We start from the raw sequence: 26,510 nt of genomic DNA, 5'->3' as shown, positions 1-26,510 counted from the left end.
TAACAGGATATTTTCTTATATTATTTCTTTAATATTTCCTCTTAACAATTTGTGTGTGCTCTATCTCTATCTCATTCTCTTTCTGGAATTCTTATTATCCTGATTGTGAACCTCCTGTGTTGCATGCTTGATTTTCTTATTTTCCCTCTCCTGTGATTAGTCTTTTTGCCTTTTATACTATTTTTAAAAATTCCTGTATAATAAACATACTGTGTTATAGTAATTTCAGGTGTACAACACAGTGATTCAAGAATTCTTTTTTTTTTTCTAAGTATGTTTATTTATTTTGAGAGAGAGAGAGAGAGCTAGCGAGGAGGGGAGGGGCAGAGACAGAAGGAGAGAAAGAATCCCAAGCAGGCTCTGCACCAGCAGCATGGAGCCTGACATGGGGATCTCACAAACGGTGAGATCATAACCTGAGCTGAAATCAAGAGACACGGTAGCTTAACTGACTGAGCCACCCAGACGTCCTGTGATTCAAGAATTCTCTTCAAGAATCTATTCTTGAATTCAAGAATTCAAGAGCACCTGGGTGGCTCAGTCAGTTGGGTGTCTGACTTCAGCTCAGGTCATGATGTCATGGTTTGTGGGTTCAAGCCCCATGTTGGGCTCTGTGCTGACAGCACGGAACCTGGAGCCTACTTCGGAATGTGTATCTCCCTCTCTCTGCCCCTTCCCCACTCATACTCTGTCTCTCTGCCTCAAAAATAAATAAATGTTAAAAAAAAAAAAAAAAGGAATTCTATCCATTACTCAGTGCTCATCACAAGTGCCCTCCTTAATCCCCATCACCTATTTCACCCATTACCCCCCCCCCCCCACCTCCCCTCTGTTAACTACCAGTTTGTTCTCTATAGTTAAGTCTGTGGGGTTTTTTGTCTCCTTTTTTCTTTGTTTTGTTTCTTAAATTCCACATATGAATGAAATCTTACTGTGTTTATCTTTCTCTCACTGATTTCTTTAGCTTAGCATTATGCCCTCTAGATCCATCCATGTTTTTGAAAATGGCAAGATTTCATTCTTTTGTATGGCTGAGTGATACTCCATTGTCCTTTGATACTATTTTTTTCCTGGGTGACTTCCTCAACTTTATATTCTAAACATCCTATTAACTTAAAATTTTTCTGCTGACATGTTTTTGAATTTCTGTGAACTTTTATTCTTTTCTTGCCTCTTTACTACTTTTACTTCAATGACGTACTTTTCTTGATTTATGGATACGTGATCTCTCTTAGCTTCCTGATTATATTATTTATAGGTTTTTTTTTTAAACACAGTTTTTCAGTCCTCCACATTTCTCACTCGTCTACATTAAATTTTATCTTTATAAAAAATATTAATTTCTATTTTATGTTTTGGAGATAGCACTCACATTCCTAGGGGTAGTTGGCTGTTTGTTCGGATTCAAGTTAGAAGCTGTTCGCTAATGGAAGCCCCTTGCACGTGTATGTGAGGGGTATGGTAGTTGACTTGAGGCCTTACTACTGCAGGGTGAAAGGAGAAGATCTTAGCTGTACAAATCTCAATATTTGTCAGTTTTCTTCAACTTCTGTAAAAAATTACCACAAACTCAGCTACCACAGATTAAGCCAGCACAAATTTATCTCAGAGTTGTGTGGTTCAGAAGCCCAAAATGGGTCTCACTGGAGTAAAATCAAGGTGTGAGCAGGTCTGAGGTTCTTTCCAGAAAGTCTATAGGAGAATCAGTTCTCTTGCCTTTTCTCCTTTCCAGTGGCTGGCCACATTCCTTTTTCTCATTGCCTTCTTCCATGTTCACAACAAGCAGTGGTTAGTCAGGTCTTTATTACATCTTATCACTCTGACCCTGACTCTCCTGCCTCTCCCACATTTGAAACACCCTGTGGACTACTTGAGGCCACTCAGCTAATTTAGGATAATCTTCTTATTTTAAGGTCTACTGATTAGTAACCTTAATTCCATCCGCAACCTTAATTCCCCCTAGCCATGTATGTGTTCACATGTTTGGGGGATTAGGACAGGAATATCTTTAGGGTGTCACTATTCTGCCTACCACACATTTCAGTTTCCTGTCTGATGAGCTCTTCCAGGAAGAGAGCAAGGAATAGGGCTGATATGTTTTGGCATTTTATACGAATTTTACGTACCCTCCCTGTTTTTTTGCAAGGGCTCACTTCCCGTTCTGTGGTGTATATTGTTTCCCGATGTGTGGGTTCTCTATGGTTTAATTAATCTGGAAAATGAAACTCTGGCTCTCGCCAAAGATGGAAATCCATCTAGAAGTATAAAACCTGCCTAGGAGGGTGATAGTTTCCTAGATGGGAGGGAGTGGGGGTGGTCATGTTGTGTGGGTGCTGAATGGCTTTGCACTATGGGATAAGAGGATGTGGGATACTAAGAGCTGGGTTTTTTGGTCACTTCCTCAGGCTTTCAAATAATCTCTCCTTTTTCAATTCTAGCCACCACTCCCACCTTTTAGATACCTCATGTGTTCCTAAGCCTTCTTAGGATCCATCTATCTGCTTTCCTTCTTCCAAATTTATTGGCCTCCTCTCTTCCATAATGCCTTCTCACATTATTTTTCCTCTAATGGGCTTCTCTCTTCATCGCTTTGTTTTTATTTTAGTGAGATTTTTGGAAGGATCAGAGATAAACAAAAGTAATCATTAACCAGAAGCTGTTGATCATTTTTAAACAAGTGATAAAACTAGACAACGACAGATATTATTTAAGTTGTCACTAAACATGGAGAGGGGTTCTGTATGAACTGAGAGGTACAGAGTTGCAGATAAACATTCGTATCTGGCTAATTGGAAAAGAAAATGAAAAATGAAAAAAAAAAAAAAGGAAAGAACAGAATAGGGAAGCACTGCAGATGAAGATTATTCCAACACTGTGGAATCCATCTGATACCACATTTTCAACTGGGTTGATGAGAGGAATCCAGACTAAATAAGAACAACTATGCAGTTTCTTTCATATCATTACTTCGGCATTTTTGAAATCTTAATTTTGAATCACCTCTGGGTTCTTGAGATTATAATTCCAGGACATGATAGTTTCTGAGATAAGGCACATCTAAGAATCCCTTTCTTTGCCCTCGTGCCTGAAAGACAGCTTGTACAAGTATAAGGATTTTTAGTTATTTTTTTTTCTTTAAATCTCTTTAGATATTTCGCCGTTGTGTGGGGAAGGCGGTGTTATGCAGGCATTTCATGAAGCTGACCTTTTGTTCCTTTCCATAGAGCCTGCCTATATGCTTCTGAGGCATTTTCTTTTTTCTTGAAATCATAAATGTAAACAAATTTGAGTTATATGCTATTAATAGTCTAAAAATAATAAACAGTGAAAGTTATTTTAACAAACATATTGACACATTTTTGAGATTAGGGTAAAAAATGCAACAGTGTTATGATCGAGGGTGCTTTGTATCAAATACAAATTGTCCTGCTTAATGATCTGTCCTAATTAAAAGCTGTCTTAATTTTTAAATGGGATTCTCTACGGATTCACAAGTGGGATTATCAATTAAAGGCCAGCTAAAAGCTGAATCACTTAATTATCCGGAAATTTCTTACTTTAAAATTGTTTAAGTCTATGTAACTAATTTACCATCCTTATTTGAGAATGTCAAAGCCGTAAAGGCTAGTGTTTACCCTTTCTGTATGAGCTGACATATAGGTGGAGCTTTAGGTTTTATTATGGAGAGTAGACATTGGTAAAATCCTACTTGGCCATTTTATAGGCCGAAACACTATTTCACCTGATTTAATTACCACCTTTCACCTTTTTTTTTTTCACTTTGGAGAAATCCTCTATTCAAATCACAAGTGGTACTTTGATTCTTCCTAAGAATCAGGGTGTTGTTTCGGGGTGTTATTTTTATGAGCTATCGAGTCCTTAAAGGTACGGCCAAATGCCATTCATGTCTGTATTTGCAGGCCAGGCCCAGAAATTAGCTCGAAAGACCTTGAGTGTGGGTGACCTGTGGATAATGTGCATTGATAGCAGAGTATACACTTAAGCCAGGGGTCACAACAGCCTTCCTCCTATCATTGCATGTTCTTCTGGCCTCCCAGAGCAGATATTCTGACCTCTGGCCTTAGTTGTGAACTTCTTATCTAGAGACGTGGATCGTAATTGAGCATACACAGAATATTTGCCTTTGGGAGGCCTATTGCCTGAGTCACCATGGTACTCTCAACAGCGTATTTGACAACATCTTGAGAGTTTGAGGTAAGGGCTAGGATACCTGTTGTGAAGCTATGGTATAGTTGGATCAAGAGCTCAGTATAATGCAAGTACTGACAGAGATGAGAATGAAGTCAGGTCCTGAAACCTGCTTAGAAGGTGAGATTTACCTGGATGGCAGGACTGGAGAACAACACAATGCAGCAAACAGTGAATTGCTACCTTCTCTCTGCTCAGAGCGTAATGAATTTAGATTCATATGCCCTAAGAGAGTAAGAGAGTCTTCATCATTATTGAGGCATTGAATTTGTAGGGGCATCACTATTCTCTTTGTATTCTCAGGGTGTGTGTGTGTGTGTGTGTGTGTGTGTGTGTATGTATATACCTGTATATATATATGTGTGTGTGTGTGTGTGTGTGTGTGTGTAGTAAATGGCACTATATTTTATCCCCGTTGAAGATTTAAATGTTTACTCTTCATTCTCCAGTGGGGGATTATTTTTTTAAGTTTATTTATTTTGAGAGAGAGAGTATGCACACTTGGGGGAGGGGCAGAGAGAGAATCCCAAGCAGGCTAGGCACTGTTAACATGGAGCCCGATGCTGGCCTGATGTGGGGCTCCATGCAGGGCTCGAACTCACGAACTGTGAGATCATCACCTGAGCCAAAATTGAGAATCAGATGCTTAACCAGCTGAGCCACCCAGGTGCCTCACCAATGGAGAATTTTTTGATCATGGTCTCTGACAATTCCTTTAATGAACAAGAGAAGACCTGTAAAGAGCTGGAGTATTTCAACAACCATCAACTACACTTGTAAGCAGACACGTCTAAGGAATGGCCAGGTCATTGACTTTACCTAACAGAAACCAAGTAAATAAAGAGTTAATCATCCTAAATGACACTCTAAATATTTGTTTCAGCTTCTGGCCTGGCCACAAGCCTGTGAGAGATCTGGTTAGTGTTTAGGAAGGGCCTTCCTGATGGGTGGGAGCAAGCAATCCTCCTGCCTACTCTCAGTTTGCTCCTCAGCAGACTTCTCCAGTCTTTCCCAGAAGAATTTCAGGATTGGGATGGCTCAGATTAATCTAAATCATTTGGAAAAGTTTTCATTCAGGTCCTAACCCCATGATGAAATGTACATCAAAACTGAATATGATCACAAGTAACAGCCATGGAAGAATCCTTAAATACCTCCTACTCTGGGATTATTTCTTTATGGCACAAGTTGGAATTAAAGGCAATATGTAAAGTTCTGCCAGGCAATAAGTAAAACAATAAAATAAAAATTCAAAAGAGTAAGTAAAAAATAAGGAATCTCTTTCAAATTCCTCCCAGAATTATCCTATTTATGTGTGCCAGGGGTCTCCTGTGTATAGCTTCCAAACTCTATGGCATCGATATTCCTGGTAACTGATCTATAAATGTTATTCAACCCAATGCATTTATAAATAAATAGCTAACATACATTACTTCTAGGTGGCAGTCATAGTTCTATGTGCTTTGCCTATGTTGACTACTCAATCCCGTTATTCCTATTTAAGAAATGAGGCACTACAAAGATAGTAACTTTCTCAAGGTGGCACAGGTAGAATGCAGAAGAACTAAGATCCAGTCCCAGGCAATCTGATTCCAGCATCAAAGTGCTTCATCACACACAGTAATACCTCTCTAAAAATTGTAATTTGGTACACATATTTATTCAATCCTGTAATTTTAAATGGAGTTTCCTGAATGGAGGTGGAAAGCAAAGGAGAGCTGTTCAAAACTGTTAGGATCAAATGTCATACTGCTGTGTTCATTTAAAAAAAACATCTTCACATTCCTCATGAGTACAAAGTAGTGTGTCCTCACCCAGATACATTAAATTGGGTGTTCCAGAAATGGATTTGAGCTCAGAATCTTTCATGATTATAGATAAAGTGAATTGGGAAGACCTTATCTAAACAAATTGTTTGGAGCTAAACACAAAGCTCAAATTAATGGTACAACCTAGAAATGCTCTCTGAAAGGCTAAATCTTTGGATTTTTATGCTATGTGGAAGAGGAGTGGGTTCTGTTAATAGGACAGACTTCGTGCAACATATGTTAAGAAAAAAAAATTGGAAGCACTTAAAAAAACACAAGTTGGAAGCTCAATCTTGCAAAAAAAAAAAAAAAGAAAGAAAAAAAATCCTTAAAATATTTTGGAGCTTTTAGGAGAAAGTCAATATTAAAATTAGTACGAACATGAGAAAGGGCTTTATGAGTCGAGTGACTGTTGTTTTTCTAAATGTCAGCATGGAAACCCAAACAGAGAGGTGAGTTGGGTCCCTGGAAAGACTGACTGGGAAATCTGAGTGTTAAGTTTGTGACGTGGTTGATGGCAACCAAAAATTGTCAAGTGCATGATGACAAAGTATTTCCTGGAACTGGGGGCAGCTTCAAGACTTATAAACAGGGATGATGTTGTGGGGGCCCGTGCTTTAAACCTGGACGGGATCTATATGTGGCAATGTAACCAGTGGTTTGAAATATGTTCCCAGACAGAGGTCTCTGGAATTTGGAAGCCATTCATAGATGGTTTGAGCTGAGCTTTGTACTGAATTGACAATCTTTGTATACAGCAGAAGAAAACAACCAACTTTGAAACATAACCTGCTCCCTGGTTTTATCTTGACATCATGGAAAACAACCAAGGAAATGTCCTCTGCTTTCATTTTAATGTCATGATCTTGCAAATATAATACTCAGCTCTTAACAGAGACTAGGACTTACTTCATTACAGCTTTTAGGGTTTCATCCTGAAAATCATATTTAATTGAATTCTTACCTTTAATTCAAGATGGTGTGACCCCCTACTCTAAGGAGAGCAGAGAAGTGTGTTCTAATTCAAAGTTACAAACCTCTCCACCTTAGTTTTCTCATCTATAACAAGAAACCATTGAGGTGCCTGGGTGGCTCAGTCAATTGAGCATCTGACTCTTGATCTTGGCTCAGGTCATGATGTCATGGTTGGTGGGACTGAGCCCTGCATGAGGCTGTGCACATATCAACAACAACTGAGTTTGACCATGAAGACAAAAAGAATAACAAAAACCCCACAAACTCTTATAGAAGGTTGAGACCAGTTATTCTTTTTTTTTCTTTTAAAGATAAGTTTATTTATTTTGAGAGAAAGCAAGAGTGTACAAGCCTGAGCAGGGGAGGGGCAGAGGGAGAGAGAGAGACAGAGAGAGAATCTCGAGCAGGCTCTGTGAAGTCAGCACAGAGCCTGACTCAGAGCTCAGTTTCACGAACTTTGAGCCACCCAGGCACCCCTAACTTACTTTTTAATCAACTTACTTTTTAATCTAACTTTTTCCTAGGAAATAATTTCCATGAATTACATATTAATATAAACAAATTAATAAAATAAAAATTAAAAATGCCCACATACCACCTAAAAGTATCTCATGAACTAACAGCATTTAGAAAGTCCTGACATAATATGGGGCTCCCGGGTGGCTTGGTAGGTTAAGCGTCCAGCTCTTGATTTCAGCTCAGGTCAGTAACTCACCGTGATGAGATCTAGCTCCCGCATTGGGCTCTGCCCTGACAATGCGGAGCCTACTTGGGATTCTCTTTCCCCCTCTCTCTCTGCCCCTCTCCTGCTCCAGTTCGGGGTTGCTCTCTCTCTCTCTCTCATCTCTCAAAATAAATAAACTTTAAAAATAAAGTAATGACTGGTCTAAACTTTCTATAAGAGTTTATGGATTTTTTGTTGTTTCCGTCCTCATGATCAAAGTCACTTGTTATATGACCTCCTTAGAGTGGCTATTAGTTCCATTAGAAGAGAAGAGATTATATAATATATAGAATAATATGTAATATACACACACGCATATTATATATAAAATATCAGATAATAATAGATAAAATAGGTAATATATATACATAATTCTCTTAAGTGAATGTGATGCCCAAGAAATTTACCACACTATAAACTAAATAAGAAACACTCTGTGAAAACCAGAAAAGAAACTTACCTAGTTTCCCCAGTACACTTCTCCAAAACTGATTCCCGGCAGAGTTAAGAAAAGCACTTTGCAAAATATCTGAAACAGCAGCCTGAATAGAGTTGTGACTCCTTCTAAAGCCTTGGGTGTTTCTGGCTCATACCTTACGGTTTATGTTACCATTTACAGAAACAATGAAGTGTTTTTGTTTAAAAGTCTTTCCCCTCTAATTAAACAGAGATGGAACTGAGTCAACAATGGAGTTCTGGAAGCTGACAAACTGAAAATGTCAATAAGCTATTAGAGACATGCTCTGTCTAAAGATATTAGGAAGTTGCATTGATCCTGAATTCTTAAGAAGAGAAAAAGACCTACAGATCCAAAAGTAGGCCTTAAAGAGGACCTGGGAAACCTTAGCCTGATAATGTTCTTTCCCCCTTAGCAAACTCTTTCTGACAGTAGGCCGGAAAGAGAAAGCCAGGGCTTGCCAGAGTTTTAGGAAGGAGGAAAATTCCACACTCCTTTAATTATGCAGCATTTGTATTCTCTCTATAGGATCTCCTACACCTTTTGTAAGGTAGGAAAAAATGTGTTTAGCAGAAATCCGTCAGAGCTCGGAAAACAGAGCAGCCTGGTTGCAGGCAATGATTTTGTCTTTTATGTATTTTTATACTTGGGTTGGGGGAGGGATCCTTTATCCATTAACCACAGAGCAGTCTCCACATCCATGAAACTTTTACCTAACCCCATAGATCTTCATATTTTATAGTGATGGTTGCACAATTTTGTAAATATACAAAACCCAGTGAGTTGTATCCTTTAAATGGGTGAATTACATGGAATGCGAATTCTCTCGCAAGAAAGTTGTTATAAAAAGTGTTAGTGTGTATAGCATCAGCTGGGATACAGGTTCTTGAGTTTCAGCCCAAAGGGCAGAATCTCTAGACGCTGAGTCCAAGCAGCTGTTGTTTAAACAAACGTATCGAGTGACTTCAGTGAGATGACCTAAGTGCACACTTTTTAAGGAAATCTAAGAGATTATGTGTTTTGCTACTTCCCTAAACAAGAAGAGAAATCCCCCTGACGTTCACAATGACCAATAATCGATAGACGAGTAGCCTTCCTTCAGAAATCTTAAATTTGACCCAATTCTTAATTCCCCCTTTTGAATGTGAATATTATCAGTCTTGTAGGGAACCATGATAAATTTTTACTGGAGCTAGGTCAGGTGTCCTTTCAGATAACTTATGTGAACATTTAACAGGTCACAAAGGAATTTCTTGTACATTTTCTTACTTAGTCCTCACAAAGACCCTGTTGAGTTGGAGGAGCCTTCAAAGCCACCCATCTTTTACAGATGGGGAAGGGGAGATTGAGCAAAGTTAAATGTCTTGCCCAAAACACCTAACAGAAAACTGACCAACCTGCTTGGATATCAGGTCTTTTGACTCCTAGTTAACCCTCTTTTCACTATAAAAACCTGTCTTAAAAAATGCTTCTTCAGTATGGCCTGCCACTAACCTTTAGAAGCTATTGTTTGAGCACATTTATGAAGTTGCTGTCGTTAATTATGCTTTAAAAAATGTGCATCTTTGGGGCCGCCTAGGTGGCTCAATTGGTTAAGCATCTGACTTCGGCTCAGGTCATGATCCACAGTTGGGGAGTTCAAGCCCCACATTGGGCTCTGTGCTGACAGCTCAGAGCCTGGAGCCTGCTTCGGATTCTGTGTCTCCTTCTCTCTCTGCACCTCCCCCTCTAGCACTCTGTGTCTCTGTCTCTCTAAAAAATAAACATTTTCTGTTTATTAAAAATGAACATTTTTTTTGCTTTGCAGCACAAAAAGAAAATGCACAACTTAACACATTTCCCCCCAATTCTCTGTGGCAGTTTTTGTCTAAAAACTGGATTAATGTAAACCAGCAGTGGGGAACATATGTGAGTGTGTGTGCATATGCATGTGTGTGTGTTGAGAGAGAGAGAAAGAGGACACATATATTGTGTCTCCGTGTGTTTGTGGAGAGAAGGTTGGAATATTATTTTAATGTGAAAGTACAAAATAGGATCATTTATTCATTTGTATGGGAACTATTAAAAGAAACTAACATGTATTGGATAATTATTATGCTGTAAATCTACTTGGCTCCTGTCCGCAACCCACCCACCCCCTCATTCCTTAAAGACGTGCTTCTGGCTCACTGCCTGCTTCACTCAGACCCCACTGTTTTCCCGAGGTGAAATAATGTCCCTTTGAATAGCTACAGCCTCTCAATTCCTTGATCATATGTATATTAACCTTTACCTCCACTCCATTTTAGATATCCACCCTGAGGGCAATGTCATCACCCTGACTTTGAAATTTATTCTGCAGATCCCACTGACCACAGCTGGCTCAATTTGACATCAAGGAATTCTGCCAGCATCTGGTCAACCCATTCATTTCTTTACTTCCTTTCCGGAAAACCTGAGATTTTGTGTTTATTTCTTCAGTCCCTACCCTTATCCATTCCCAAACTTCCTGGCCCCATTGTCCTTTTGTTGAAGGCACCTAACAGAATCTCGACTCAGACAATCTGGCATTTCCCTTTCTCTGCGCCTACTGTGGGCCAGCAGCTGTCTGCAGTCCTCTCTCCAACGTCATCTTGCTTTCAGTGCTGCCTGGAACGCTTCCAGCTCCTTTAGAGTTTTCCCATTTTCATCAAAACTTTAAATACGGTCACTTGGCCATGAGACCAAGGAGATCAACTTTCTTCTTTACAGAGAAAACGGAAGCATTTTTCATGGAAATGTTTTCAACTGATTATCTCCAAATCTATAAAATTAGCTGCATCCCAGAACACATCTTTTGCTATAGTAAGATAGGTATGTCTCTCTTTTACTGAAAGCAGACACTTATAGTACTCTTCACATATCTTTGTCATCTCCCTCTCTTCTGACTCCTTCATGTTTCCAATAAAACATACAAAATCTTCTCGTATCTTAAAATGAAAACAAAACAAAAAAGGCTTTCTTATCCCTAGGTGCTCTTCAGTCTGCCATTTTTTTCACTTAGTTGCTCAAAAGCTTTGGAATCATCACTTATTTCTTCCTTTTCCTCCATATACAACTGGTATGGAGGCCCTGCTAAACCCATTTCCTCAATATCTCTTTGTTCAACGGTATCCCTTTCCAATACAAAGGCCCTAAATCAGTTCTGTTCAACAGAAATATGATGTGAGTCCAATGTGTAAAATTTTCAGCGCTCTGGTGTCCACAACAGTGGAAACAATGGAATTAATTTTAATGTATTTTATTTCAGCCAGTATGTTAAAATTGTTTTCATTTCAGCATGAGGTCATGATTAAAAATCATCAGTGAGATATTTTACCTGCTGACTTTGGATTAGCCCCATTTTAATAGGCATAGGCTGCTAATGCCACCATATTGGATAGTGCAGCCCTAGATTCTCATCTCTTGCCTGAGTCCATCAGGTCTTCGCCGCTGCCAGGAGGAAGCTTCCAGTGGTTTTCTTGCTTCTTGTTGGGGCCCCTTCCCACATGTTCTGTATACGACAGCCAGAATAATTTTTTTCTAAAAATAAAATCTCATGTTGCTTTCCTGTGTAGAACTCGGCATGGTTTCTCACAGATCTCTGTGCATTTTTGATATTTAAAAGGCCCTTGGGGTGCCGGGGTGGCTCAGTCGGTTGAGCGTCCGACTTTGGCTCAGGTCATGAACTCACAGTTCGTGGGTTCGAGCCCCGCTTTGAGCTCTGCGCTGCCAGCTCGGAGCTCAGAGCCTGGAGCCTGCTTCGGATTCTGTGTCTCCTTCTATCTCTGCCCCCCCCCCCCCCAACTTGTGTGCTGTCTCCTGCTGTCTCTCAAAAATGAGCAAATGTAAAAAAAAAAAAAAAAAAATTAAAAATTAAAAGGCCCTTGACTATTTCCCAGCTTCAACTCTTCCTTTTCATGTTCTACAATAGAGCATATACCCTCCCCACTAAACTTATTTGTGTTCCTTAAAGCCATTACGACCTTCTTGATGGCTAGGTTATTGCATATTCTGTGTCTTCTGCTTGGAATGCTCTTCATCCTCCAATCCTCACTCCTCTCCAATAGGTTAAGTGCTGTGCATACTTCACACATCTACAAAAACCTTCCTTCATGTCCTAGAACTGGACTATGGGGTCTTCCTGTGTATTCACATGCAACTCTTAGTTTCTTCCACCATATCCTTTATTATACACTATTGCTACTTTCTTTATATTTGGCAGCCTCCCCAAGGAATAGAACAGGGACAGCACTTGGTCATTTTTTTTTTTTATCCCTAGCTCCACACATAGTGCATGGCATATGGTAGGTGATCAGTAGATGCTCACTGAATAAATGAAGGAGCAAATGAATAAATGCAATCTTTTTTAGTACCAGAGAAGAAAAAAGAGAACATTTCCTGTTTGTAAATTCTCCTGTGATTTAAAAGTATTTGTGTGTCTTGTCTTTTCCTGATTCCTTGGACCTCCACTAATTTCCAGATGAACTTGCTTCAAAAGAAATCGTTTATTTAAAGCAGGGATTAAAAGGCAAAGAGCATGAAATAGCCCTTTTACTAGAAGAAAGACAGGAAAACTTCCCACAGAGAATAACGGTGAATCGCATAGCATATATTAACAATTATCGTTCGATTTTGTAGTGAAATAACTGTTATTAATGTTAATCAATGACTTCCCTGTCACTAAATCTAATGGACATTTAATTTTTTTTATTTATTTAACTGTTTATTTAGTTTTGAGATAGAGAAAGAGAGAGAGAGTGAACGTGAGTGGGGGGCAAAGACAGAGGGAGACACAGAATCCAAAGCAGGCTCTAGGCTCTGAGCTGTTAGCACACAGCCTGACCGGGACACGGGACTCAAACTCACCAACTGCAAGATCATGAGCTGAGCTGAAGTCGGACGCTTAACCGACTGAGCCACCCAGGCCCCCTCGGGTGGGCATTTTAAATCTTTGATAGCTTACCTGATTTCACAGGTGATGGTATTTGAAAACCAGATCTCTGAAACCTCACTCCTCTACCTTTCCTTCTGTCTCCCTGGCTCTTCCTTTTCATTCTCCTTTCTCCGACCTTACCTGTTAGAGTTCCTGAAAGCCAGATCTTCAGTCCCTTTGTCCCATTCTCAACTCTGTCCCTATTTAGTCCCATCCAGTCCCTGACTTTCTTTCTGTATACTAGTGTTTCTCAGGTATATATTTCAGTGCCAAACCTCTGGTCTCCAAATCCAGCATCTAAATATCTACTCAAGATCTCCCTTTGGAGAGATGACTATACCTCAAATTGAACAAAATAACAATAGAATTAATGACCACCTATAAAACTCACTCTCCCTCCAGTGTATTCTGTTTTATTGAACGATACTATCATGCACATAATTACTCAAGCCAGAGCCCTGGGAGTCATCTTAGATACCTCCTTCTCCCATAATCCATATTTCAAATATCTCCCTAAGTCAAGCAACACATAGTGAATTAATGTTAGGAATATTTTACATTTATAAACATACAGAGTTCTTAAAGTAAATATGTATTACATATTACATATTATCATTATATATAATATTGATATTATATATTTATATCATATATATATATATATATATATATATATATAATTTTTTTTTGCAGAGGTATGGAGTTTTTTCTGGGGGGTCCACACAACATTTATCTAAATGCTGTTAAGGGTAGAGGATTTTTATTATCCTTTTCTACCCTTTTGTATATCAGGGGAAAACTTTTAGTTTCCCAAGGGAGGATAGCGGCAACACAATGGTGACATCTTAATTTTTTTTTTTTAACGTTTATTTATTTTTGAGAGACAGATTATGAGCAGGACAGGGGCAGAGAGAGAGGGAGACACAGAATCCAAAGCAGGCTCCAGGCTCTGAGCTGTCAGCACAGAGCCCTAGCCCGATGCAGGGCTCGAACCCACAAACCGTGAGATCATGACCTGAGCCGAAATCAGATGCTTAAGCGACTGAGCCACCCAGGCACCCCATAGATGACATCTTTTTTGTTAGCCAAGAGGGACAAGAAATATGAGCACTTTGGATACCAGTTAACACTTACATCCCATTTCTCATTTTTTTAAAGGAGTTTGTAACATAATAACCAAAGTCTAGAATTGGAGGGGAGCAGCAGGAAGTACGGTCTTTGGATAGTTAAAATACAGAAGAACTCCTGAGAAAGAATATTTCATTTTGTTGTAATTGCCTTCGTCTCCATTTCCCTTTGGGTGATAAACAAGCCAGGAAGTTCTGTATTCTTTCTTTACCTGGAATTAATAAAACTGAAGATCGCTGGCCGCCATTCAGCTTGTCTGAGTCCAACCTTATTGGCAGGGCTCTGAACGCCCCAACATAGTGTTACAACACCGCTTCTATCAAAGTCAGTCTCTTTGGGTCACATGGGCAGCATATGTCTATGTGCTTACCTGTGTTCTGGGAAGAATAATTCTTTTTAGTAACTAGAACTTAGCTTCTGTTGTGAGAAAGAGAGGTTCCAAATCAAACATGAAGAAAGTTTCTCTCTCCTAAAAGTCTGGATGCAGAGAGCACAGGATGACTACTCAGTTGTTAGGGATCCAGGCTGCTCCCATCTTCCCAGGTGTGGACTTGACCTTTCAACCTTCACTTTTCTCCAACCCTCACTTAGCTACATTTAGCCATGAGGGTAAGGTCTAGCTAAGAGGATGTGAGGGGAAATGATGTTTGTTTACAACTTCTGGCATGTGTCCCTAAAGGAGGACAATTTGCCTCTTCCTCCATGCTACTGCTTGGGAGGGTAGGAAATGTCATTGTTTCTGGCCCTCATAGGTCCAGCTAAAAGTCAGGACGTTTATTATAGAAAGGAGAACAGCAGCCTTTGGCACATGCATAGAAAACATCTATTCAGCCTGGGGATACAGATTGAAGGGTGAGGTAATCTTGGTTTGACTTCTGCTTTCAGCATCTGTACCTGTGTGAACTTGGGCAAGTTCAGATGTTCTTGTTTGTTTCTTCCTTCAATACTCCATGCAAAACTCCATTGTAGAATCCGTCAGGTCTCATTGCAACCTACATTTGTGTTCCCCTGTGCTTCGTTCAGTGCCCAGCCCATGGCTTGCACTTCCTATTCTTGTAACGGTCATGGGAGACAGTAGATTCCCTATCTGTGTCACAACTATTTGCTCCTTTCCTTCTATTTTCACTGCTTTCATCATCCACTTTCTTTCTTTTGTGTACCATCTGTTTTCTCTTTGGATTAGGTATGCAGGATGCATGTATAATGCCCCTCTGGCACATTAATTCCATTCCACTGTTAACATGTTCCATTCCTTTATAAACCCCTCCCCCTCCCACTTTTTAAAAACTTATTAAGGTATATATAATTTACAAATCATAAAATTCACACATTTTAACTGTACAATTAAGTAATTTTGGGTAGTTTTACTGAGTTGTATAACCATCATCATGATCCAATTTTAGAATGTTGCAGAATATCTTCCTTACCCCAATAGAATCCCTTGTGCCCATTTACTCTTAAACACCATTTTTTAGAAACAAGAAAAGAAAAAGCAGCTTCCTACTTGAAATGGTAAGCCAGAATGTATCATATGCCTATTGAGAACTTAGTGACTGTTAGTGCTATGGAGACTTCTTATAGAATAAAATATAATACCTAATATCAAGGGGGGAGCTAGTTGGCAAGATCAGACCTCCAAGACCACCATAAGAAGTATGTATCCTATTTCCAGCTTTTGTGAATAGGCCAGTAGTATAAGACTACAAAACTTATCGTGAACAGATTATCTGAATTTGGAAAAATCTCTCAGACCCCATACAGATATTTTTTTCTCCTTCCAGTTTTAAAACACCCTTTCTTAAACTGACTGACCATTGATAGTTTCCAGAAGTATGGGCTTTTTCTAACATCTCTTCTCTAAATGTCATCTTAAATATGTACCTCCTTCTGTTTCCATCTATTTGTAACCAGAATCTAAATTATAGAATTTGCATCTTTCCAAGTAGGATCTAACTTGCTGTTCAATAAATACTTCTAATCCTAAATGCAAATTATGGCCACTGTAATTTTTCACTTTGGGATACTTATGGAAAAGAGTAGTGTTTATTAACTTTCCCTGAATTAAATGTAACCAGTAGCTATTTTGGCCTTCAGGTTGTTATTAATGATAATTAACTGTGGTGATGAGGAATTACTAATAGTTATGATCCTGAGGAGTAAAATGATGTATTTCAAAGAGCTCCCTGTACCTTTAGGTGTTGAGTAAAGCAATCCAGTCTTTTTTTTTTTTTTTTTTTTCATCCAGGAAGACACAGGCACTGGCCATTCCCGGGTGCCAAGTGCAGATTACTCTTCTGCCTACCCCTTTCCTGTTCTCCTCTGGAGCTTTTCTCATGGCTAGCAGCTCAGCAGAGACACCTCACCTAGAGGAGACAGGCGATGTTAGGTTAAGAAATGCTTGTGTTAGCACTTGAACACATGCCTTCACCAGTTTTAGTTTGTTTATTTTGAAAGGCAGAGACCATGAGCGAATGGGGGAAGGGCAGAGAGAGAGAGGGAGAGAGAAAGTCCCAAGCAGGCTCCACACCGGCGGTGCAGAGCCTGACACAGGGCTTGAACTCATGAACCAACAGAGAGTGACCTGAGCGGAAGTTGGACACTTAACTGACTGAGCCACCAAGGAGCCCCAACCACGGGTTTTATTTTAGATGAAGGAAAATAGGGAAGACAAGTTGGAATGAGTCACCTTCTTTTCATCCTCTAGCAACACGAATTCCCAAGTGTGGGGGGGCTCTGAGCAAGGAGTCCTCTGTTGTCAGAACTGTGACAGGCTTGGCTGCTCATACGACGGGGTGAAGAACTTGAGAAAGGATGAACTCGAATGCTGTGGTTCTCTACCTTGGCAGCATATGGGGCCAGCTGGGGAACCTTTTAAAAATGTTCAATGACCACCTTCAGAATGGTTAAATCAGTATATTTGGAAATGGGATTCAAGCATCAGATTTTTTTTTTTTTCTAAAGCTTGCCAAGTACCTCCAATATGCAGTCAAGGTCAAGAATTACTGGGCTAGTAATAGACCTCTCGTTTTTTTTCCCTCCAGTTTTATGGAGATATAATTGACATATAACATTGTATTAGCTTAAGGTGTACCACATAATGATTTGGTATATGCATATACTGCAAAGTGATTAAAAGAGTTAAGTTTTGTTAAACACCATCCCTGGCCATCTCTTCTTGACATGCAAATAGCCATCAAGCAGCAGCCCCCCCCCCCCCCCCCAGGCTTATTTGTTCCTTGCAGTCACCTGAGATTCTTTTTTTAATTTATTTATTTAAAGTCAAGTTACTTAACATACAGTATAGTATTGGTTTCAGGACTAGAACCCAGTGGTTCATCCCTTACATAGAAGACCCAGGGCCTGTCACCCATTTAGCCCATCCCCCACCCACCTCCCCTTCGGCACCCCTCTGTTTTTGTATTGAAGAGTCTCATGGTTTGCTTCCCTGTTTTTGTCTGATTTTTCCTTTCCTTCCCCTATGTTCATCTGTTGTGTTTCCTAAACTGCACATATGAGTGAAATAATATGATATTTGCCTTTCTCTGACTGCTTTTGCTTAGCATAATACATCCCAGTTCCATCCACATTGTTGCTAATGGCAAGATTTCGTGATTTTTGACGCCAAGTAGTATTCCATTGTGTGTGTGTGTGTGTGTGTGTGTGTGTGTGTGTGTGTGTGTATGCTACATCTTCTTTATCCATTCATTAGTTGATGGCCATTTGGGCTCTTTCCATATTTTGGCTATTGTTGATAGCGCTGCTGTAAACATTGGGGTGCATGTGTCCCTTCAAATCAGCATTTTTGTATCCTTTGGATAAATACCTAGTAGCGCAATTGCTGGGTCATAGGGTAATTCTATTTTTAATTTTTTGAGGAACCTCCATACTTTTCCAGAGGGGCTGCACCAGTTTGTAGTCCCATCAACAGTGCAAAAGGATTCCCCTTTCTCCACATCCTCACCAACATCTGTTACTTCCTGAGTTGTCAATGGTATTTCATTGTGCTTTTGATTTGTATTTCCCTGATGATGAGTGATGTTGAGAGTCTTCATGTGTCTGTTAGCCATCTGGATGTCTTCTTTGGAGAAGTGTCTCTTCGTGTCTTCTGACCATTTCTTTACTGGATTATTTGTCTTTTGGGTGTTGGGTTTGATAAGTTCTTTCTAGATTTTGGATACTAACCCCTTATCCATTATGCCATTTGCAAATATCTTCTCCCATTCCATCAGTTGCCTTTTAATTTTGTTGATTGTTTCCTTTGCCGTGCTGAGGCTTTTTGTCTTGATGAGGTCGCAGTAGTTCATTTTTGTTTTTGTTTCCCTTGCCTCTGGAGACATGTTTAGTAAGAAGTTGCTGTGGCTGAGGTCAAAGAGGTTGCTGCCTATTTTCTCCTCTAGGATTTTGATGGTTTCCTGTCTCACATTTAGGTCTTTCATCCATTTTAACTTTATTTTTGTGTATGAAATCACCTGAGATTAAACATCTTTTTTAATGTTTATTTATTTTTGAAGGAAAGAGAGAGCGTGAGCAGGGGAGGGGCAGAGAGAGAGGGAGACACAGAATCCGAAAGGGGCTCCAGGCTCTGAGCTGTCTGTGCAGAGCCCCACTCCAGGCTCCAACTCACAAGCCAAGAGATCATGACCTGAGCTGACGTCAGTCTCGCTTTAGCCGACTGAGCCACCCAGGCGCCCCAAGGAATCACCTGAGAGTTTAAAAAGGTACTGATGCCTGGACCCGTTCCTTGAGATTCTGATTTAATTGGTTTGGGGTTGGGTTCTAGCAAGCATTAGCCTTCTTCAAAGGCTCTGCCAGTAATTCTAATGTGCAGTCAGGAGGAAGAACTGCTAATTGGACTGGGAATAAATATTTTAGCTTATAGCCAGCACTGAGGGGAACACGCTCTGTACCTGCTGGACAGAGTGCCAAGAGTTCAAGCAAGAATGTGAAAGGGAAGGTGTAAGCACAGGAAGAGAGAAACATGATGCGCTTCAAAGTGGGGTCAATCCTTATGTGTGGTGTGTGTGTGTGTGTGTGTGTGTGTGTGTGTGTGTGAATGATGTGTGTGACAAAGAAAGAGGGAGATCGCGAAAGGCAAATTTGTCCCCAACCAACCAAGAGAAATAGGAGGGTAGAAGATAGAACTGAGTTGGCTTTTTTTTTTTTATAGTCTATAATTTTGGACATTTGGCCAGCGTCTCTTCATCTGTGACCAGAGTTGGTGCAGTTTTATTTGCATAAAGAATAGATGTGATCCAAGTTTTCCTGAAAAGGCTCCCTAATCCAAAAATGTGCCTCCTATTTCACCTTTCCCATCAACCACCGTGGCTGAAAAAGTCCCCCGAGTTAGAGCCTTTCTTTTGGGTTAAGCCAGGCCAGTAAATCAATGTGATATCCTCTGTTGGCTTTAGAGTTTAGCTTCATTTTTGTTGTCAAATGCATTTACGTAGACCTTGGCTTGGTAGGATATGAGTGAGAATTTAAAAAGAGCCTTCTCTAGGCTTCGCTCTGAAATTTCAGAATTGCCTGAGAAAGAAGGGAGTTGTCCCCAGAAAGGGAGTTTCCTCAGGTGACAGAAATAAGCCCTAATTTGAGGGAGGGGTCTAAAGACAATGGCAAGGTAAGGCGACCAGAGGCCAAGTACTTCCTTTATGATTAACTAATTGCTGCGGTTGTTATTTGCCCCGGTGAAAACCGTGAGGGTGGAGAAATGTTTTTATCCCTGTTTCCCAATTCAGTGTCAACTGACACGTTCATCTTTTAGTGCCTCAGGATGGAATCTAGGGTTTGGTTTGGAAATGTTCTGGCTTGGAGCAGAGCTCCTAATGGCTGTCCCCTGACGTGGTTTGTTTTTTGGGGTTTTCTTGTGTGTTTTTTTTGGACATTCTGTATTATTGTATTAGATCAGCATGTGGCTTGTTTTAGTTAAAAACAAAATCTGATTATGAGCCATTATTTGTTTAAATTACTGTAAGCAAGCGCAGGAATTTATTTATTTGTAATCTAAGAGTTGATGATGCGGCTTGTGGTTTACTCAGAATTATTCTGAAACTTCTCTCCGCTCTGCCTTTTGGACTGCTGACCACTTCATTTATGAGGGGTATTTTCCTGCAACGGAAGTGAGTAGAACTTCTAGGCCCACCCGGTCCTTGCTACCTGTTGGGTCTGGTCTGCCTTCAAGGTGGGCTGGAAGTGATAGCTATCCAGGGCCCCTGACACCAGATCTCTCCCCTCCTCCTATCAGGGTGCCTTCGCTTGCCTTGGGGTGGTGTCAGTTTAAACTGTACCGGAAGGGTCAAACACACATCATGCGGCTAGAATGCAAGTTAGCTCATTGTATTATCTCGCACTCAAACAACTGGAGAGAGGCAATTTCCGAGGCAACAGGACCCAAATAGCGTGTCTTCATTTGGGGCTGGGAGTGCAATTAGTGGTTAGGGAGGGGAGGTGTTCGGTGACTTACTTTATACTATCTTAACCTATTCATCAGATGGGTCCAAGGTGTAAAAATATCAAACAGAGAGAAAAAAAAATCCATTTTGAGCAGGTTCCCCTCCCCGACTTAACCATCATTTCGATCTGATTAAGCTACAAAGAGGGTGGCGGTGTCACTTTCTTTCTTTCAGTTTGGTCCCCATGGAAAAGAAGAGCATGTTGTGAAATCATTTACACCTCCAGGAGTTTGGTGGAGTAGCCCCCACATAACCCAGTTTATGGGAGTTGGTGTGAACAGGTCGTTTTCTTAAGGGGGTGGGGAAAGGTAAAGGCCTAAGGTTTTCGAGCGCGCACGGAGGGTCCCCAGCGCTCTACTCCAGGAGCAGGTGTAGGCGGGCACCAGGGAGACGCTGACGGCGCGGCGCTGGCCCTCAGTCCCGACTCCGAGTCCCGGGGGAGCCGGCGGCAAGGCGGCGGCGGCCTCGCGGCCCCGGCGCCTGCGCGGTAAACCCGCGGAGGGCCCCAGCCCTGGGTCGCTCTGCTCACGACCGTCCCGCCCCCGCTGGCGCGGCCGGGCGCCCCGTCGCTCCTGCTGCGCGCTCGCGGCGCGGGCGGGAGTGCTCGGGGGCTCGTTCTGCTTGTGCCGCGGAGCCCTGGCCGCGGCAGGTCCCGAAGCGCTGGAGGAGCGGCCTCACACCGGGGTGGGAAGAGTGGAAACGTGCGGCATTGACGCTCACCGAAATCAGGTTGTGAAACCCTACTAATTTGACCAACGCCACAGAGACTGAATGAATACCTTTACCAGAAAGTGGATTCCCGGCTGGGGGATGTAGCTCAGTGGTAGAGCGCGCGCTTCGCATGTGTGAGGTCCCGGGTTCAATCCCCGGCATCTCCAAACAGCCGTTGTCCCTTTTCTTTTCCTAGCACAGAAAACACTACACGTAGACCTTTTGCTCACAGAACAGTAGGGCGTCCAAGAACAATCTAACAGTGAGGCAGAGAAACAACAGCGAAGCCCAGGGAAACGGCCTTTTAAGATGTAAGTAAAAGCGAAAGTGGAAATTGCCCCGATACCTCTTTCTTTGTTTGCATAAAACCAACTTTTGGGTATGGTTATCGAACTTGCTTTGGGATCCTAACTTACACAGTTAGAAAGTAAAAGGAAAAGCGAAGTTGCATTGGCCGGGAATCGAACCCGGGCCTCCCGCGTGGCAGGCGAGAATTCTACCACTGAACCACCAATGCTCATGGGGGGAAGTGCTTCCCATACTCCAATAGAAGAGATATTTCCACGTGTGCGCTGATTCGCTTCTGTTTGTAATTATATGTTTATGTATTCAATATTAAATAAAGCAGTGGAATCTGTAATTAAATAATTATCATAAAATATTGGGGAAACATTCAGATTGACAAAAAATCCAATCCTATTAACTTCTGTTGAACTTTATTAAGTGATTCTTCTGAAGCTGATCGCGGTGAAGCAGGCAAATGGAAATTTTGTTATGTGTGTACAGGATTACACAGCTACCTAGCTGTCTCTTCGGACCTTTAGACGATTTGTAACAACTCCTCCCTATTTTTCTTCTGTTATAGTAGCTATTCAAACAACTACGTGTTCACATTTGTTAGGAACAAGGGGTAAGGAGCTAGGACCCTGACCAAATTATAAGAGTAAATTAGAACGCTGTGACCTGACTTTGAAGCATTGGTGATTCTAGCCAAATGACCTAACTTCTCTAAACCGCTCTTTCTTTCATTGTGAATGACTTGATCATGGGCGCCTTTTCAACACTAATTTTATGAATCAGAGCCTCTACCCATAGGATACTATACATCAAGAATACTAGAGTGGCGTTGGAGAAAATCATAAAAGATTAATGACTAACCTAAGAACTCCCACATTAGGATTTATTTTTAAGAAGTTTTTACTGTGTGAATAGAGAGCAAAATTTGAAGATAAATACATCATGAAATTAAGAAGACATAAAAGATATGAAGATGTTAGGGACTCAGTAAATTGAAACTGCAGTCCTAAGTCACCTGTGGAAGAATGCAGTCAAATCATTTTTACCTCTGACAACCTCAGTTCTTTAAAATGAGAGAACTAGAACTGGATAGAGATGTTTGTTTTTTTTGTTTGTTTGTTTTTTGTTTTTAAATTGCATCCTGAAAGGGCTCTAACTTGCCAGGAGAGCCTCATGGCCATTGTCTGTTGGGGCCCCACCTTCTTTGCCCAGCCCCATCACTTCCACTAGACGTTTTTTTTAAAAAGACCTTATTTATAAGTAACCTCTGTACCCAAGGTGGGGCTGGAACTCACAACATTGAGATCAAGAGTGGAGGGCTCCACTGACTGAGCCAGCCAAGCACCCCTCCACCAGGCCATTTTTAAACTCTCCCATTTATTTGCGTTTGTTTGATGGGTTACAAGTCTGAAATAAAAGATTTTGAAAAGCCTTGATCTAACTACATTCCTTCAAACTCCAAAATGTTCTGATTCAAAATTTAAAACAGTCTAAAAAACTTAAACACTACCAAGAGTTTAAAGAGAAAGAAGGATCAAATGAGAAATACAGCCTAGTGACAAATAATATTAGTGACCTATCAAAGACCATACTACATTTTTTTTTTTTTTCCTTACTGCAAGTCCATGTGAGTCAGCCTAGCCCTAGGAACAAATGTGGTGCTGTAAGCCAGTTATTCCATTTTCCTTTCCAAACATTGGTCTCAGATGGGTTTGTGACCCTTCCTGCCAAAGACAGTGCAGTATAGACATAACCTAGGGGCTTCTGGGAAAGATGGTATGGAAGCTCTCTTTTGCCTTTTCTTTCCTGCTTGTAACACTGCCATATGAGGTGTAATACTTGGAGCTGCCCCACCCATTTTGTGACTTGAAGAAAGACTGAGGATGACCCAGAAGAAAGAGACATCGTGGGATTTTCTCCATCCAGTCTTAGGTAAGGTAATTAAAGATCTTTATTGTTTAAACCCATTTGTGGTGGGCACTTTGTTATACACAGCCAAAAGCATTCTGTGTGTGTGTGTGTGTGTGTGTGTGTGTGTGTGTGTGTTTAGCAGTTCATTTATTTCTGATAGAAGTCTGGTACAAGTATTCTATTCTGTGGCAAACTGATACGTTGAGATTAGGGTGAGGCTAACTCTCCCCCTCATCTCTGTCACAGTGGTAAGTATGTGAAACAGATCTAGCCAGATATTTCCCTTTGTCATGGTGGTGTTCTTTTTTTTTTTTTTTTTAATTAGGTTTATATATTTATTTTGAGAGAGACAGAGAGAGAAGAGAGAGAGAGCAGGGGAGAGGCAGTCAGAGAGGGAGAGAGAACCCCAAGCAGGATCTGCACCAACTGTGAGATCCTGACCTGAGCCCAAATCAAGAGTCAGATGCTTAATCAACTGAGCCACCCAGGCACCCCACCTGTGTTTAACTTAGAGATGAATATGTGGCCATAAGAGGGATGATAGAACTTTCCAGAACTTACCAGAACTTTCTTTCCAGAGATATAAACAAAAACTGTCTTTCTGTTGGGTGAGCAAACAGATTGAGTATATAGCTAGTTTTGCTGATGCCATCTTGCTTGAGAGAGAGAGAGAAACATCCCCAATATGACGCTGAGCCCCTAAAAGCAACCATGCTTAAATAGAACAAAATCTAGATTTTGTGTTTATGTGAGTCAGTAACTTGTCTTTGGAAAATGAGCTATCTTTTTTTTTTTTTTTTAAGTCAGTTTGAGTAGTACTTATATTGCTTGCATCGAGACAACAAAAATTGAGAAACAGTTTTACCCAAAACATAGTAAATTTAGAGAACTTATTACCCTTGAATGTGATATAGGCTGAAAATATGAAAGTTTAAGAAAAATGTAAAGAATGTATCTGTGGTAGAATTACAAAAAAACTATTAAGACCATGAAAAGTTTGTAGGACTTATTCCAAGTTGTTTAGATAAAGTTAATTCTGTGGCAAGGAAAGCCACTGAAGATTTTTTGAGCAAGAGGAGAATCAAAGCATTAAATTTTTTTTAAAATGTTTATTTACTTTTGAGAGAGAGAGAAAGAGAATGGGGGAGGGTCAGAGAGAGAGAGGGAGACACAGAATCTGAAGCAGGCTCCAGGCTCTGAGCTGTCAGCACCAGAACCCAACGTGGGGCTCGAATTCACGAACCGTGAGATCATGACCTGAGCTGAAGTCGGACGCTTAACCAACTGAGCCACCCAGGTGCCCCAGAGTCAAAGCTTTTGAAGGGATCATCTGGTAACAATGTGCCAGAGAAGTAGAAATAAGAGAAACCAGAAGTCAGGAAATTCATGCAGGAGGTGATTACAATGTAATCGGAGCAGCAGTGAGGTTCTGAAGTAGGAGGAAGGCTGTTGCTTGAGGTTCATGGCCAGGTAGAAGGATGGGAAAGAGAAATCTAGTTTAAGTGACTGGGAGAATAGTGGTATCATGTCAGGTCTGGCAGAAAACTGACTGGAAGGAAAAGGGTGGAGTAAAGTGTTTGCTTCCGGAAATATACACTCTGAGGTAAGTAGGGTGAAATGCCTCCTGGGCAGTTGACCTCTAGATCTAGAGAAATCAAGACTACAGAAGTGGAGTCAGGGGCAACAACACAGAAGTAAAAGGTAAGTATTTGAAAGTGGAGGAAATCACAGAGAGAGGAGAGCTGAAGGCCAAGCCTTGAGAAGGTCTGTTTTAGGGAGTGGTAGGAGTTGAGGAGCCAGAGGTGGAGAAGCAAGGGAGTGGGTTGTCATGGAATCGGTGGAGACAGGGCTTCTTCAGGCAGGCAGAACTTCCTCTTGCTAATTCTGAGTCACATCATGACACAGGTCACGTCAGGACAAATACGTGTATCGTTGCGTTTCATTGCAATGCTCTGTGTTAATCCTGTTCCACATCGGAGGTGCTGTGGAAGCAGTGATTTCGTGACTGGTATGGTTAAGCACGGAAAGATCACAGATGGCCGACGGTGTCTTTTGGGTAGCACACACCAGCACTTCCTAGTCTGCGGAGCCACCATGCTCTGGTGAGTGGCCCTTTCTGAGGCTGGCAGAGAGGAGAAAGCGAGGAGTGCCGCAGAATGTTACCCAATCATTTCTCTCAGGAAACTGTCATTGTGACAGCCCGATGGGGCAGGCAGGGGCTTGTCATTTGCATCATAGCTCTTGGAACTCTTGCTCAAGGCACCCTATCCCTGGTTGGTGTTGGCTCACCATGGAAATGTGGCCAGCCTTATATCATCTGAAGAAAGCAAACCATTAAGAAACAGAAATAGTTCATTTAATACATAGCCACCAAAGCAATGCTTTTTTTTTTTTTTTTTTTAAACTTGTGAGTGATTGTATTGATTTAATACACACAGCTTATTTCTGTCCCAGGTTACAAACTAGCCCTGGGGAAATGGTGGAGCCAGTCATTTGGATTGCCCTTTACTGGCTGGGAATTAAATCATTACTTATTCCATTTTAGAATCACAAGTAGTACCCCAAGGCCTACTTTCCTAAGGATTAAAATCAAGGCATGGAAATGAAGAATCCAGGTGTAATTCTCAGATGCATGCAGATGTTGAGAATGCAGCAATTTTTCCTGGAAAGCTGTCACTGCAAAATCATCCTGCTCATGATAGGCGCATTCCTAGTTCTGCAGCATGTCTAATTAGTCAACAAGTCGGATTTTCTTCTTTTAAAACAGCGCTGAATCTTGCTCTTCCTCCTCAGGCCCGTCCCTCTGGACTACTGCAGATCCTTATCAGCTCACCCCCTGGGTTACCTGGGAAACCCCTGCTTCCCTCCCCCCACCCCCATAATTGCTGCTAGTTGAATTTTCTCCCTC

The 26,510-nt window shown here is 41.0% G+C and overlaps 1 protein-coding gene and 2 non-coding genes across 3 annotated transcripts in view; 2 read left to right on the top strand and 1 right to left on the bottom strand.

Annotated features, from left to right (window-relative positions):
* GPD2 (glycerol-3-phosphate dehydrogenase 2) overlaps positions 1–26,510 on the top strand; it is a 220,100-nt gene that overhangs the window by 22,863 nt on the left and 170,727 nt on the right. The gene's annotated exons all lie outside the window — the stretch shown is intronic.
* On the top strand, positions 21,490–21,561 carry TRNAA-CGC (transfer RNA alanine (anticodon CGC)). Its single transcript has one exon. It is a non-coding gene; the product is annotated as a tRNA-Ala (tRNA).
* On the bottom strand, positions 21,841–21,911 carry TRNAG-GCC (transfer RNA glycine (anticodon GCC)). The gene has a single exon. It is a non-coding gene; the product is annotated as a tRNA-Gly (tRNA).

This window comes from Neofelis nebulosa, chromosome 2, assembly GCF_028018385.1.
Source record: "Neofelis nebulosa isolate mNeoNeb1 chromosome 2, mNeoNeb1.pri, whole genome shotgun sequence".
Classification (NCBI taxonomy): domain Eukaryota; kingdom Metazoa; phylum Chordata; class Mammalia; order Carnivora; family Felidae; genus Neofelis; species Neofelis nebulosa.
Note: the sequence above shows the minus strand (reverse complement) of the source record. Positions and strands in the feature narration are given on the sequence as shown.